The 12,980-nt window shown below is 44.4% G+C and overlaps 1 protein-coding gene across 2 annotated transcripts in view; it reads left to right on the forward strand.

Annotated features, from left to right (window-relative positions):
- Positions 1–12,980, forward strand: part of MAF (MAF bZIP transcription factor) — a 335,092-nt gene that overhangs the window by 47,195 nt on the left and 274,917 nt on the right. The window lies entirely within an intron of this gene.

Consider the following 12,980-nt stretch of genomic DNA (forward strand, 5'->3'; position numbering starts at 1 on the left):
GATAGCAGGAGCAGCGGGGGGCAGAGGGAGAAGGAGAGAGAATCCTAAGCAGACTCCACACTGAGGTGAAGCAAGACATGGGACTCGATCCCGTGACCCTGAGATCATGACCTGAGCCGAAACCAAGAGTCACACACTTAACCGACTGAGCCATCCAGGTGCCCTATGGAGCAGGTTTTCTTATTTCTGCCATTTTACAGAGGATGAAACTGAGGCAGAAAGAGAAAATAATACTCTGAGTCCCATAGCTGGTGGGCAATAGAGACAGGATTCAAAGCCGTGCTCCCAGCCAGCATCTTACCTCGTTTCCACCTTCAACAGTACTTACTCTGTCCCTAAACATACAGTCATGTCAGTATTAATTTAGAGCCAGCCCCCAATTCCCGGTCTTACTCTTGACCACGTGGTGTTGCTGCCTGAGGCCGGCAATAAGATGCAGAAGACAGGGCGGCTGGCCAACTTCTTCCAGTGCTTGTAAAAATTAGTTCATGTGCCTTCGTGTGAAGCAGGCTGCTTCTCTTGACACCAACGTGGTCTTACACGAAATTTTTTGGACATTTCCATAAAGATAGACTCCCTTGCTGAGAACCTCAGACATGATCTCATCACTCCCCGCGTTGTTCCAACACGCCGAAACTTGTCGCCTCTTCTCCTCCCAAGTCACAGCACTCCATACAGAGCCTGATAGAAATTAAAGTTTGTTGACTGGGAAGCTTATCTTATCCTCTAAGTGTCATTTCTGGATTAAATCTATAACATCCCACTCTGAAAAGAAAAAAAAATTCTCTTGTTGATTTGGATTTTCACCTGCGTTACCCAGCAATACCGTTTAGACAAGTCATCTCGGATTATCATGTAATAAGATGATCATAGGCCTGTGCTCAGAAAGGTAGGGCTTTTTTGGGTTTTTACCCAATGAGATCAAGTTTTAGGGCCTGTTCATCTCCTCAACTCTTTGATGATATTGGTGTATATATATCTACACACACACACACACACCAGTCTATATACTGACATTACTGGTAGATTTTGGAACATCCATTCTTTTCTACTGGAATCATTTTTTCCCCAGTGGTTTCTGAAAAATTAAAATTCTCCAGCAGGGCTGGCTTCATTTATGTGTGATGCATGCAGTCAACCAGGGCTCCTGCTCAGAAGGGCCACACTTGGTTTAATGCTCTGCTGTCCTCTTCCTGAAATTGGTGATAATTTCTGAGCAAGAGGTCCCAAATTGTCATTTTGCAGTAGGCCTTATAAATTATGCAGCTGGTCCAGCTCTGCATTTTCCACCTTTAACCACGTTTATATCTTCTCCAATTTGATTTGCTAGCATTGGAGATTCAAAATCGCCTCTGAACTTTCTGGTATACCTTGTCACATCTGTTCTATAGTGTCTTTGTTCCACCAGGCTTACTTTCTTCCCCCCTCCCAATATTTAAGGATGGCATTTAAAAACCATGGAGGGAAAGTCTCAAAGACCACCTATTTAGTATTCTAGGAGTAAATAAGGAAACAAATAATAGAAGTGCATGCCAAATAGTCTCTTGGGAGGTGATGAAGGAGGACACTGTCCTTCTCTGCAGGAGTCAGAGGTCCCTGGCCCAAGACTGTTCTGTATGAACAGAACAGCCTTGGGCTCTCTACGGGGCTCATCTCAGCCACACTTAGGCATGGATAATACTAAAGAGTATCAATCTCACCAATTTGATATAACCAGGATATTAACAGGATAAATCTGTAATTTTATGCTTGCCATTTTTACGTAGTGATGATTTAACAATATTAATAAGTTTAGGGCAGCCCAGGTGGCTCAGCGGTTTAGCGCCGCCTTTAGCCTGGGGTGTGATCCTGGAGACCCAGGATGGAGTCCCACGTGGGGCTCCCTGCATGGAGCCTGCTTCTCCCTCTGCCTGTGTCTCATGTGTGTCTCTCATGAATAAATAAATAGATAAATCTTAAAAAAATATTAATCAGTTTATACACATGAATGCCATTAATGTACAATTTTGATTAGTACAGTAAAATTAGTGTTTCAGTGTTTTTCCTTACAGGAAAAAATAATGATGGAATGTCATTTGGGAAAATAGCATTCAAAATCACCCAGAATTCTTAATGTCTAAATCAGCACTGTCCAATAGAACTTTGTTTGATGCTGAAAATATTGTGTATCTGTGCTGTCCATCATGGTAACCACCAGCCATGCGTAATGAAATGAGGCTAGTATGACAGATGAAATTAATTTTTAATTTTAGCTAATTTTGTTGATTTAAATGGAAATACCCATACATAGCCAGTTCTTACTGGACTCAACAGCACGGAAGAGTTATTACTCTTATTTTGTATATACCCTTCTATCCCATAGCCCAGCTCGCTTTATCCCATAGCTGGCCCATATCCTACTGTCTGTTCTGTGGCCTTATGAAGTTATCTTTATAAACTTGTAAACAAAAGTTTACAAACTTTTCCCCATCTTTTAGTCCAAAATGCAATGATGTATGACTTCAAATGTTGCCACAAGAAATTGCTCAGCTACACACTTAGCATTGAAACTTGGCCGCATCTGAGAGGTACCGCATTGTGACATCCCAGAAGACAATGCATTTCGACAGAAGAGCACTGTTTAGGGGTCCTGCTTTCCTTTCGTGCTCATAGGAAGTTACAAAAAGGTGGGCGACAAATGTATGGTGAAGTGGGAGGGGCTGGCTTTCTTGAGGACTCCCTGGCATTTGTTGCACATCCACCGTGTGTAAGATACAAACACTGTGCACACAGCATCTCACCAGGCCTTCAGCGTAGGTACCATTCCCATCTTACACGTGGCAACAGCTGGAATGAGAAGGCCACTTGACCAGGTGGGTGTCGCTTGCACGCTGCAGTGCTGGAGTTGGACCCTGTTCCTTCTGGCTCTGAAACCCGTTCCGCTTCTGCTCCTACCATCTACTAGACACTGGGGAGTGGTACTGACTGACACAGGTGGTCCTGGCAGGGATCGTCTTTGTCTCTTATCCTTTTATAAGCCTGGGAAGAAGCTGTCACTGTGCATGATGTTATCACCTGGATAACTTTGTCCAGTGAAGTGCAAAATTCACAGAGACATGGATCTGCTTTAAAAAAAAATTTTTTTTAATGTTACTGATTCTTATGGCTTACATGGTTGTGGGGGAGTGATGGGGACACAATGTGCACACACACACACAGCTGGTATGTCGCCTGATGGGATAGTTTCCTTTCTTTTGTAGGAAAGGCTCTGCTAACTTATGAAACCAAGACCACACAGAATGTAAATTATGCAGAAACCAACTACCTCGAGACTCCTTCCTTGAAATCTATCTCGATCTGCTTGCTATGGTCGCCAGGTCAGGGCAGTGAACTGCCTCGGGGTTGAGGTGTGAGTCCCAAAGGGGAAGGAAGCCAGTCCCTCCCAACCCAGGAAACTCAGCTGACCCTTCAGAGTGCAGGCCCCAGAAAGTCCAATCTCCCAAGGCCATCCAGGCCCTGGCGCCTTATCCGGCCATCAGACCCAGCCTTGTGAGCCCCGCATGGGGTATTCGGGTATAGGGGGTGGGGGCGAAGTTCTCCCTTTCTTTTGCTGTTCCCTGCTGTGACCCATGGGCCTTGGAGAGCTTTGAGGCTGCTGGGGGCAGCGTGATCTGGAACCCCGCCATGAGCCTCATCCCTGGAGCGGCTGACCCAAGTTGCTCGGGCGACACCGGCCTGGAAGCTGGCCTTGACTCTATCTAATCCAACAGGCTTACACGTCACGTGGCCCGGTCCAAAAATAACACACATCAGGGGGACCTTGGGGACACCAGGCCCAGCTAGCGAGAGGCCCCGCAGGCCCAGGAGCCCGCTTTCCTGTTTGCGTTCCTGGCTATCGCCTCTCGGCGCTTGCCTGGCCTTTCTGTTTCCTCAGGGTACCGAGGTCCCAACCGCTGTCCCTACTCAGCTGCGTCCTGCAGAGGCTCTCCTCCAGGGACCCCGCGTCCCACGGTCCCGGCATCCACGTCACACAGAATTTGCGGCCAGAATTCTTATGAGTAGGCAGAGGAAATTGTCACCAAGTGACTGCAGGGCTTGGAGTCAGGAGCACTGGGATGAATGGCTCAGCTTCTGATTCCAGAACCTATCTCATGCCATCAGGATGGTGGCCAATGCCAGCATCACAGCTCCCTTTTAATCATATATTTAAATAAAAAGTAGAAGGAAAGAAGAAGACGACGATGACGACATGACGACAACCCCAGAACCTAGGAGCTTAGGGACTACAGGAGCCCAGGGAGTGCTTGTTCTGAATTCGGGCCCTGTCATTCACCTGGTGCACGAACTCAGGCCTATCCCTTCACCACTGGAAATCTCATCCTTTTTTTTTTTTTTTTTTAAAGATTTTATTTATTTATTCATGAGAGATACAGTGAGAGAGAGAGAGAGAGAGAGAGAGAGAGAGAGCACGGTAGAGACACAGGCAGAGGGAGAAGCAGGCTCCATGCAGGGAACCCGATGTGGGACTCAATCCCGGGACTCCAGGATCACACCCTGGGCCGGCGGCAGGTGCTAAACCGCTGAGCCACCCAGGGATCCCCTCTCATTCTCATTCTCAAGAGGAGAACAATCTGAGGGGCAGCATTTGGTGGTGGGGAGGATGGGCAGGGAGAGGAGTGAGGGTAAGGACATACACAGAGTTCCCACCATGACCTGACAAGACCTCCAGCTGTCAGCATTGCTTTTTCACTCAACAAGGCTTGGGACCAGGGGGTCAGATATTTTCTACCCCAGCAGGTGCATAGCCTGACATATTTCAGAGAACTTTTGGAGAGAAGATAGAATAATTCAAATCAGGATGGTGATGCTCCGCACCCCCTCCATTCAGGAACACGTGGTTGCCGTGAAGGCATGGGAGCTTCCTGGAGTAACAACAGGTAGTAATACTGGTGCTAGTAGAAGTGATGGTGACGGCAGTAATAATAGTGGTGGAAATGTAGTACTAAGAGTCACGTTAGTAGTTACTAGGAGTAGTGCTAAGAGTACTAGTACTAGTAATGATATTAATAGCAGTGGGGGTGGTAGCAGTAATAGTCAACCGTGATTATGCTCTGTGGCAGACACTGCTGGCCTTTCATGGACCAACTCCTTCCCTTCTCCTGACGCCCCTAAGATGCCACTCTTCCCTCCAGGCAACAGAAGAGAAAAAGTCCTGAAGCCCATACTTAAATGCAGAGTTGCTTATTTCTAGCCTGGGTTGTGAAGAGTCCACCTCTATCATCCACCTCGTTGGACCTTCCCCGGGTGGTGCTTCCACCTCGATGGCACACACAGGGAAGCAGACACCCCGCAAGGTGAGCCCATGGTGGACAAGAGGCCTCTGGTGAAGATAAGCACGGCTTTGGACCCAGCAGGTCCTTTGTACTCAGAGTGCCTGATTTCACTGTGAGGTCAAGCGGTTGGAGGACTGGTGTCAGGACTGTTTGGTTCTCACGACTTTGCTGGTGGCCCGTGAGGCCAGAGCTCAGCGTCTTCAAGGGGCATTGCAAGCTGAGCTGTAATGTAGATCTGTCTGCAGACAGTCTGTGTTCCATGCAGGGGGCCAGCCTTTCCCCAGGATCTCCATCATTTAACCTGGCTGATAATCCCCCTCATTCCCGAACAACCCCTAGTGTTCCCCCTGCGTGGTGGCAGCAGTGACTTCTCGGAGATCAATTTGACAGTGACTTGAGTCTCAAATCTTTTTTATTTTTATTTACTTATTTGTTTGTTTTTTAGTCTCAAATCTTACCTGTAGCAGGAACAGCCTCACAATCAGAGCGTGTCTTAGCAGTGGGCTCCAGGGAAGACCAACGTGGTCATGTTTGCTTAAACTTTTTTCACTACAGAAAGAATAGAATCTCATACTTAGAAAAAAAAAAAAAAGGATAAAGGGAAAACCAAAAATCACTCATAATCCCATCAGAGAAAAATCACTGCTATTACCCTGGAGAGTATCATTGCTGTCAATTTTCTATCCGTGCATATTTTGGAGCGTTTATATAATTGTGACCGTGTGGTATTTATACAGGTACGTATGCATCCTTTATTTTTCCACTTAGTGCTAGGCTGTGTGATTATCTTTATCCAAAAATTATTTTTAAAAGTCTGCCAAATAATCTTTTTGTATAAAATAATTTCGTCCCCAAACTATTATTTAATGTTTAAAACACCTCCATTTTTTAATAGTATAGAAAACACTGTACTGAACATCTTTATACATGAATCTTTGTTGGAATCTCTGATTATTTCTTTAGTATAAATGCTAACAAGTGAAAGCATTTGTTAAACTATGACTTTAAAATTTAATACATACTGTGGAAGCAGTTTATGCTTCCACAAACACAATGGGAGACAACCGGTTTCACTGTAACTACTTTTTCAGATCACTTGATAGAACTTTATTTGATAGTAAACACAGTGGTATCTTATTGTTTTAATAAATTTATACCATATATAAGATACACTATATACTTACATATGGTATATAGTGTCTTATATTTATATCTTTGTTATAACCATTTTTACTCCTCCTTCTGTGAATTCCCTTCCCTCCCCACCTTTTTTCCATTTGACATGATTATTGGTGTTTTCCTTGTTGGTTTCTCATAGCTATTTATATATTGTGGCTTAATCCTTTTACATATTGGTGGCAAAAACATTTTCATGTTTATTTCTTGCATTTTAATTATACTTACATTTTTACATGTACAATATTTGTATTGTATTCAAGCTAAATACATTCTTTCTTTGCTTTTATGGTTAGAAAAACATTATTTCCCCATTTATATCAGTTAACTCTTCACTCCAATTTTCTTCATTTTTATGATTTGCTATCTGACTTTTACATCTTTAATCTATCTAGAATTTATTTTGGTATTTGGTAGGGGATGCTGACTTGATTTTTTTCACTAATAACAAATTTCATAACAGTATTTGTTAGAGGGGCTTCTTTTGGTGGTTTGGTGGTTTTGATGCAACTTTTATTGGCTTTAACTTCACATGCACACAGAGAAATCTGTTTCAAGGGTTTCACTCCATTTCTCTATTTGTTGATTCTTATAATAGGACAGAACACTTCTATGATATTTATGTTAAATTTTAATGTTTGCTGGAGTGATCGTTCTTTGCATTCTTCTTTTTTGAAACTTGCCTTTGAAATTAAAAAAGAAAAGTAGCACCTTCTATTTCTTTTCTCTCAGTGAAAGATCTAGAGCAGAATTCGCACTGAGCAGCCGGACAGATAAGGACTCAAGGTCTGACTTTTCAGATCCTTAACTGTAGGCCCACGTTGTTTTGTCTCCCTGAGATTCAGCTTACTCATCTGTGAAATGGGGTGAGAGAGTTTCCATGTCAGATGGACACCTTACATACATACATCAATCCCAGAAATCAGAGCCTGAAATATAGAAAGTGCACAGACAATGGTGCCTGTTATTCTCAGATTCAGATTACCCTCTCTGACCTCATCTGGTGGGGTGAAAAAGATGCCAGCTGTCTCCCTGGCACCCAGAGCCCCTGGGTTTGAATTTTGCTGCTTTGACATTTCAAGGTGGCAGATCTCATGGCATCTGAAGAATTTCTAGGAGCCATCTGTTCTTAAGTCCTATGTGACAAACAACCTGCTCCTAGTTGAAAAAGACTGATGGGGTTCACAGAGCTATGGAGGCAAATCCAAGTTGGAGCGACATCCTTCTATGATCAGGTTCGGTCAGGAACATAAGAATAATGAGTCTGGCTTTGGAGTTAGACTGGTGAGCTTGTAGACCAGCTCCAGCACTCACTGCTCTGTGACCTTGGGCCTGCTGCTTATCCTTTCCAAGTGCCAATGTCCTCAGCTGTAAAATGGGCATTGGGGGAGCACCTTCCTTCTAGAATTCTTGTGAGAAGTCAACATGACTTTGAATATAAAGCACTCATCAGAATAGCCTGGCACAGTAAATACTCTGACTATTTGAGGCTGATGTTATTATCAAATATCAGTGTATGTTTGCATGTACCTGTAAGCCAACCTCACAGGGAAAACCAAGAAATACCAAAGTGAAACAGTATGTCTGAGTGTCTCTGGAAGCAGATTTGAGAGAGGATAGATTCACCAAATGACCTAGTTTATCATTCAGTATAATGTGCTGATGGGGAAAGTTGAGAGCATGGTCTTGAAAGGATCTTATGGTTGTGCAGACACACTCACACACATCCACACACACACATGCATGGATGCATGCACGCTCACCCTTGCAGTTGCCTGCCGTGTGTATTGAAGTCTGGAGTACTGCCAGGTCTCCCTACCAATGCCATCATAAGATATGTGACTTTTGTTGCTGTTGTTGTTGCTGACCGGAAGAAATTGGCAGTGAATTCCATGCTCTAAAATTTCACAGACACTGCCTGGGCCAAAGTTTTATAAAAAGTATATTGCCTACTCAAGGTGGTGATGGTAAGAGCTGCCCCACTTAGTGTTGAGCACAGCACTAACATTGTGATGTCTCATGGCTTAAAATGGGCTTCTCCTTATTTCTCTGTTCTTTTTTATTTTACCTATCTATTTGGTAAGTTTTTATTGAGCACCTATTCTGCACTTAGCATGTAGAACCAAGGGTGAATTGGATATGAGCCATGAGAGAGAGGCCTATGGCAGATAATGAACACAGAACTCTGTCTTTGCCTCCATTAATGTTCTTAATGATCTCCATTAAGATCTCACGCAGGGCCATGAGGAAGAAGCAGTGCTTGATGCTGTCTCTAGTCCTACTAATACCTACAAATATATTATATGTAAATGTGTGAGAAACATTATCAATATTCACTAATATTTCCAGCTCTTCTTCCCTTCCTGGACCTATGGGTATCTCCACACACCTCTTGATGATAGACATGGTCATGTAACTTGATGTGATCAATAAAATACGCAAAGTGACTAGTGTTGTTTCTGGAAGGAAGCATTCAAGAGTTGAGCGGGATCATCCGAATGCCTGTCTAATGCTGTGGCAGACCAGGAAGCCATGCGTTGAGAAGTGTTGTGTCAGAAATGGTGGCACTGTCAACAGCCAGAGTCTCCGAGTACCTGAGCGATGTGTAGAGCCACCATGACACCTGCCCCTGCAGATCTGCATTAGCAATTCAGTGTGCATGAGAAATAAACCTCTGAGGGTAGAGCCAGGGAGGTTTGGGGATTGTTCTTAGCATCACAGAGCCTCTCCTTTCCTGGCTGATGTAAAATGAAACTTGTCATAAATTGGTCAAGGAAGACTTCACCCAAGAGGGTCAAAATCCTTGAGCAGGATTTTGAAGCAAGAGTGCAAGCTCCTTGGAAGTAATTCATCTGACCCTCACAGCAAGCTCATGAGGCAAGTGATATTTTCATCATTGTTGTTGTCATCATCCCCAATGAGGAAGAAGATTAAAATTGAGACCTGGGGAGATGAAGAGCTAGCCCGTCCGTCCACAGAAGACCGTGGGCTCCAATGTTGGGCATTCCTTTCTAAGTCTCCTTCACTTCCCTCCACATCTTCACCTTTTATAGACAATACCTTGAAAGGGTAACCATTAGTGACTAGTCCTTAATGCAGACACACTTGGCAGGATTCTGTAGAAGGTTTGGGGGTAAGGGATACTGTATGTGACGTAGCAGAACCTACAGACACATAGGCATTGAGTTAGTTTTGTGGCACAGCATTTTGGGGCAGCTCTCTGACACTTTTTCAGAAGTGATACAAAGTCTTTTATATTGAGGCACCCAGCTGGCCTGACTCTTTGCGTTCACAAGAGCTAAAATCACAGGGCCACATGGGGAGATGAAGGGAGATGCAGGAAGGAGAACCGGAAGTGTGGCTGGCACCTAACTTTTTAATTTTTTTTTACTAAACGTAAAATGTAAAAATTTCACATTGTTACTCATTATAAAACCACTTTTGGGTTCTGTTTTCATTGGAAGAAATAAACTGATGCACAACTTCAGAGGTTACGAAGGAAATCTCATCATCCGTCCCCAAGCTGTGCCAACTTTTGGGCCAGTCACCTGGGCTCTTTCCTCAGTGGATTATAATTTCAGGTATCCCTGAAGGGCAAGGGATCTCGCAAGATTACTTTCAGGGATGGTGGTAGGTGAGTGGGAAGCAGGCATGGGATACCGTGGGAGTCCCTGTCCTCCTGTCTCCCTTCCTGGTGTGCTGTCATCCAGGGACTCTCACAAGGGCTGGTTAGGGCACTGTGCTGAGCAGATATTGTTCGGATGGCAAGGCAGTGGGGAGAATGCTGTTCCCTAAGGGAGGGCCCCACCGGATAAGAAAATTCATTTCTCCACGTCCTCATGAGTGGAGTTAATCACCCGGGAGGTCGAACAGAGGTCATTGGAGCTGCATGCCCGTGTGGAAATAGAGGTGACAGCAAGTGAGGAATGGATCACTTTTACTTCTTCCTCCAGCAGATCTTGTCCTTCCGTTTCTGGAATCCTCACCTCCGGACAAAAGATCAGGTTATGTGCATTTGAACTGATGTCCAACTGTTTCCCCATTTTTCTCCCTCCTGCCCCACATACACATGCACGCGTGCACACACACACACACACACGTGCACACAGATATACACATACACACTTCAGAGAGGACAAGTAAAATTCAGGCGAAGATGCCTCTGCTTATGAATGACCATATTAGCCTTATTACTGGGGTTCAGAGCAGCAAACTCTAAGAGAGGCATTTTCTAGAGTCTGTAAACCTACCGTTCATTTTTGATTTAGTCGTATGTGCAAGAGAGGAGCAGTAGGGTAACTGGAAACCCTTTCTGATTGGTCCTTCCCATGGAAAAGTGATGTTTAGAGACACAGAAACCACATGGGTCTTGGGTTGTCGCTCTACCCCCTTTTGAAAGTATAAGCTGCTGTTTTCTTGATAAAAATGATAGGCCTCGTGGAGTAAATAAATAATTTCTTGGCTAATGCTCTTGGTCCATGGCTGCAGTCTAACTTTTGTACAAAGAGGCCAGTGAAGAGAAGATAAATATAGAGAGAGAAGAAAGAAAGTAAGACACTAAGTTATCCCAAAGGGCATTCCTGTATTAGTCATCTTATAAAAATTATATGTACCACAGAATATCTATTTTTAGAGACCAGGAGGTTATGTGAAGCAGTTCAGATGTCGGCAAAGACCCAGAGGCCAGCTCCCAGCGATGATATTGGATATTTGGATATTTGTTTTCTTTATTTTAACTGTCCAGAGCTGGTACTGACCACATGGATATGTTGGCCACTTGGGGACGGCGAGACAAGATCCATGTGCTTCTTCAAAGACATCTGAGGCCCTGAGTGATTCCTTTGTGTTATTTTCGTCCATCTTCGAGGTCCAGGCGCCACACACACACACACACACACACACACACACACTCAGGAGCAGTTCATCCTGCACGTTCTCTACTACCATGCTCAACAGAGGCCACATCAGGAGAGGATGTCCCCAGCCCTCATACAATTACAATTTGGCTTTTATCAAAAGCTTGAAAGACCATGAAGACAAGACCTCCCCATTTCTCCCAAAGGTCTGATTAGGGTACCTGTTTCGCACTTGTGACGCCTTGCCTGAGTTTACAGGCCAGATCATTTGCAGCTTCTTTGCAGAGTAGAGCACACTTGATTTGGCTACTGAGCAGTTGAAAATCTGTCAGATTTAGTGATTCTCACTGATATAAGTTTATATACTGCAGTTTATATACTGCACCCGAAATGCTCGACCTTCCTATTTGCAGCACATTGTTTTGCCTTTCTTTTCTTTATTCAGTAAAACTCTGATCCACGTAGCTTCTCAAGTCTCGGCTCTCTTCTTTGCCCAAGAGACGTGTCTCACAGGGTGATGCTGCCCTAGGTCACACTGCGGAGTGCGGTGGTTAGGCTTCCGTGTGTCCACAACCCTCCTGCGTTCTCCCCATCCAGAATCGGGGACTGTTTCTACCCCACACTCCATCCAGGTAATGGGAGAAATGCGAGGCTGGAGAAGGAGACTAGGGTTACCCAAGGTGCTTCTCCGGGCTGCTGGGGTCAGCTTGCCAGATTTAGTAAAATAAAATCACAAGACACTCAGTCCAGTTGAATTTCAGATGGATGATGAACATATATTTTAATGTAAGTAGGTCCCACCCAAACAATACTAGGACCTGCTTATACTAATAACCTTGCATTGTTTATCAGGATTTCAGTTGAATGGGGCACCCTGTATTTTACCTGGCAACTCCTTGCTGGGGGGCACCTTCCCAAGGGGCAATTGCATGGACTCCAGCCCATCCAAGCCCCATTTCAGACCACATGGCACTTAGAAAATAGAATAGCACACCACACCTTCTAGATCCCCCAGCACAATTTTCTTATCCTTAAGAGGACCTAAAGATTCCCTGGCTTTAGAAATGACTTCCAGGATCCTAATTTTTAGGGGCATGGGAAGCAGCAGATGGGGTGTGTCAACCCAACTCCACTGCGTTCCTTTCATTCAACTTTTTTGCAGTTGGGGAGACCTGGCCACTCCCCACCAAGTTCTCAGATCAAGGTATGATTTTAATAGCTCAATAGCGGTAGAATTAAGATGTAGCATGTTGCTACCACTTTTCATCTAAAGTGTTCAAAGTATGTGCTTTGTACTTAGAGCTGACCCTCCAAACACTGAGTGAGGGAAGAATTTTAGGAAAATAGGTCTTAAGGAGCTGTGGCCTTATCCAAATTCTCACATCTGACTCTCAGTGGAACAAGTCTCGACATACCTCCCGGCTTCTCTTTCACCAGGCCTGTCCACACCTAAGTGCCATCTCCTCAACAGACAGCATTTGGCTGGTTCTTGTGTCCTTCTGGTCACAGGGAAATGGCTCAAGGTCATTGATTGCCCTTTCTTCCTTCCCTGGCACTTCACTGACTCCAAGACACTAATTATGCAAAGACATGGCCGTAACTAACTTTGAAAGATGCTAAACCACCATTAATCATT

Source organism: Vulpes vulpes, chromosome 12 (assembly GCF_048418805.1).
Source record: "Vulpes vulpes isolate BD-2025 chromosome 12, VulVul3, whole genome shotgun sequence".
In the NCBI taxonomy this organism is placed as follows: Eukaryota; Metazoa; Chordata; class Mammalia; order Carnivora; family Canidae; genus Vulpes; species Vulpes vulpes.